This window comes from Neofelis nebulosa, chromosome 7, assembly GCF_028018385.1.
Source record: "Neofelis nebulosa isolate mNeoNeb1 chromosome 7, mNeoNeb1.pri, whole genome shotgun sequence".
Lineage (NCBI taxonomy): Eukaryota > Metazoa > Chordata > Mammalia > Carnivora > Felidae > Neofelis > Neofelis nebulosa.
The window spans coordinates 125,489,340-125,492,767 of NC_080788.1; the positions used below are offsets into that span (position 1 = coordinate 125,489,340).

General features: G+C 40.0%; 1 pseudogene; it reads left to right on the forward strand.

Moving 5' to 3' along the window:
• The first annotated feature begins 458 nt into the window (after positions 1–458).
• Positions 459–1,755, forward strand: LOC131518259 (hsc70-interacting protein-like; annotated as a pseudogene).
• The last annotated feature ends 1,673 nt before the right edge of the window (positions 1,756–3,428 follow it).

Consider the following 3,428-nt stretch of genomic DNA (forward strand, 5'->3'; position numbering starts at 1 on the left):
CCTCCTCTCCCAGATGTTTATATGGCTCCATTCAGATCCTTGCTCAGAAGTCACCTCTTCAAAGTCCTTTCAGGGTCACTCTATTAAAATTAAACATTATACACTATTCTCCTACGCTGATTAACATTTCTTCATTACCCTTATCACTGCTTAGCATATTATATGTGTATTTGTTTGATGTCTCCCTTACCAACTAGAATAAAACCTCCAAGGGGACAAGGGCTTGCATGCTTTGTGTCCTGCCAAATCCCAAAGCCCTAGAACTATATCTAATGTACAGTAATGCACAATCATATTTGTCAAAGAAATGAATGGTAGTAATAACAGTACCCTAAGGTTAGTACTTATAAGGTTGTTTAGATGGTTAAATTTGATAATACACATATGCCAAAGACTGCTAATTATCTTCTAACGTCAATTCTTCTTTCCTTCTTTCCTAATAGAATCCCCAATTTTTATTTAGTCATATGGTTTCAATCACTCTGAACTAGTGCCATGCCTGGAATCAGACTGCAACCACTGTTGCACCCACCACCTCCTGTTGCCTCTGGACCATGGACCCCACAGTGAACAAGCTTCGGGCCTTGGTGAAAATGTGCAGGCAGGATCTGAGTATTCTGCACACTGAGGAAATGCACTTCCTGCATGAGTGGGTGGAGAGCATGGGGGTAAAATACCACCTGCTATTTATAAAACTACATCAGAAGACAATATCAAAGAAGAAAAAACAGTAAGAAGGAGGAGGAAAACAAAGACAGACAAATCATAAAGTGAGGAAAGTGGTCTAAAAGTTTACAGTGAAGTGTGATTGAACCAGATACTTATGCCCCTCAAGAAATGGGAGATGAAAATGTAGAGATGACTGAGGAAATGATGGATATGGCAAATGATAAAAATGTAGCTGCCATTGATGCCCTAAGTAATGGTGAACTACAGAAAGCCATTGACTTGTTCACAGATGCTATTAAGCTGAATGCTTGCTCGGGCACTCTGTATGCCAAGAGAGCCAGTGTCTTCATCAAATTACAGAAGCCAAATAAATACTGCCATGCAAGACTGTGACAGAGCTATAGAAATAAATCCTGATTCAGCTCAACCTTACAAGCAACAAGGGAAAGCATACAGACTTCTAGGCCATTGGGAAGAAGCAGCACATGATCTTGCCCTTGCTTGTAAACTGGATTATGATGAAGATGCTAGTGTAATGAGGAGAGAAATTCAACTGAGGACCCAGAAAACTGCTGGACATCAGAGAAAGTAGGAGAGAAAATGTGAAAAGTGAGAGATCAAAGAAAAAGTAGAAAGGGTTAAGAAGACTTGGAAAGAACATGAGAGCCTAGAGGAAAGAAGAAGCCAGAGGACTATCAGGAGCTCAGGATGGCTCTTTCCCAGGTGGCTTTCCTGGGGGGATGCCTGGAATGACAGGGGGCAAGCCTGGAATGTCAGGAATGCCTGGGCTCAGTGAAATTCTTAGTGATCCAGAGGTTCTTGCAGGAATGCAGGATCCAGAAGTTATCATGGCCTTCCAGCATGTGGCCCAGAACCCAGCAAATATATAAAAATATCAGAGCAACCCAAAGGTTATGAATCTCACCAGTAAATTGTCAGCCAAATTTGGAGGTCAAGAATAATGCCCTTCTGACAAATAAAGCCCTTGCTGAAGGATAAGCAACTTAGATCACCTAATGGACGTCACAATAACACAAACCAGCGTACCTCTGGCCTTCTCATGGAGAAAGCTGGGGTGCTGTGAAGATAATCGCTACCCCTCTGCCCAATATGCAACGGAGACATTTTACAGTGGTTTCCCATTGGGGTATTCATTCAGATAATATTTTCCTACTAGGAATGACAAACTTTAAACACTTCTTAACTCTTAAAAATATTTGAAAACCATTTAAGAGGGTGTGTTAATCCCTACATTTTTCCTTACTAATCATTTCAGTTTTTTTTTTTTTCCTCTTTGGCTTAATTGAGCAAGGAAGATATTTCAGTATGGAAGATGTATTGCTTAGTCTGAGTGAAATAAAGGTTTATTAGCAGGAGGCAAATCTCACATTTAAACACATAAAGTTTAAGTTGGTTACTCAGGCATTTTGACTTCTTTTTAAATGCTTTATTTTTAAAACATGATTTATTTGATAAAATCACTGGGACCACCAGTATTGCAGTAGGACCTCGGTAAGGACCAGAAATACTTGACAAGGCAGCAGAAACCTTACTCCTTTTATAGAGCATGCATCCTTGTGCAGATGCATTGAAATATTGCACTGTGGTTAAGGGATGGTTTTTATAGTGCTGCAGTAGAGTTGGATTACTTAGCTGTGTTCTTGTCTGATATAGAAAATGAACATTTCACATCATTTGCACACGAAAAAAGACTCCATTTCCCACCATGCCTTTCAGTTAAGAATGTTCATGTGACTAGTTTCAGCCAACATGGCATAAGCAAAGTTCCACATGAAACTTCTGAGAAGAGATCTTAAAAGAAGTAGGTGAAGAGGAGGAGTTTGTCCCCCTTCTCTTTCTTGGCTGACAGCAATTCAGGCATGATGGCCAGATCTCCAGAAGCTCTAACATCCATCCTGAAGCATGAGATGACCTTCAGAATAGAATTCTACCATGGAGGGTCATAAGATACAAAGGGCCTGGGGTTTTGCTACCACAGAGTGACATATTATGTCTAGCCTCTGAACTTCTTGACTGTGAGGAAAAAAGTAGACTTCTTTCATTCTTAACTCATTATTTTGAGATTTTCTGTTTCTTTCAAACAAGAAACAATTTTAACATGTAAGTGACCAAGACAAACTTTGGACTATAAAACCTTAATAAGTATTGTCTTTTAGTTGGTATTACTGTCATAAATGTTTATTTACTTTTGAGAGAGAGACAGAGAGTGAGTGGGTAGGGGGAGAGACAGAGGGAGACACAGGATCTGAAGCAGGCTCCAGGCTCCGAGCTGTCAGCACAGAGCCCAATGTGGGGCTCGAACTCACGAACCGTGAGATCATGACCTGAGCCAAAGTCAGACACTTAACCGACTGAACCACCCAGGCACCCCTCCTGTCATTATTTTTTTTTTCTGTTTCTGTATCTCCTTGTTAGCATTGTTGTTATTTTTATATGCTGTATACTGTACCAAATTTTAGGAATATGGGCAAGAATAAAATAGAGCTTTGATTTAAAGGACATTGTGTTTTGGGAAGGGTGAGATAAAATGACAGCACAATGTGAAATGTGCTTTAATGCTTTAATAAAAACATGCTATGGGAACACATAGGAAGGAAAGCATAAGTCTTCCAGGAGGAGTAGAGGCAGATTCATTGCAGAAGACATAAATCTTGAAACAAGATGTAAATATGTATAGCAAACTATCATGAGGACAGAAGGTTGGGGAGGGCAGAAAGAAAAGCAAAAGAAATGACTGC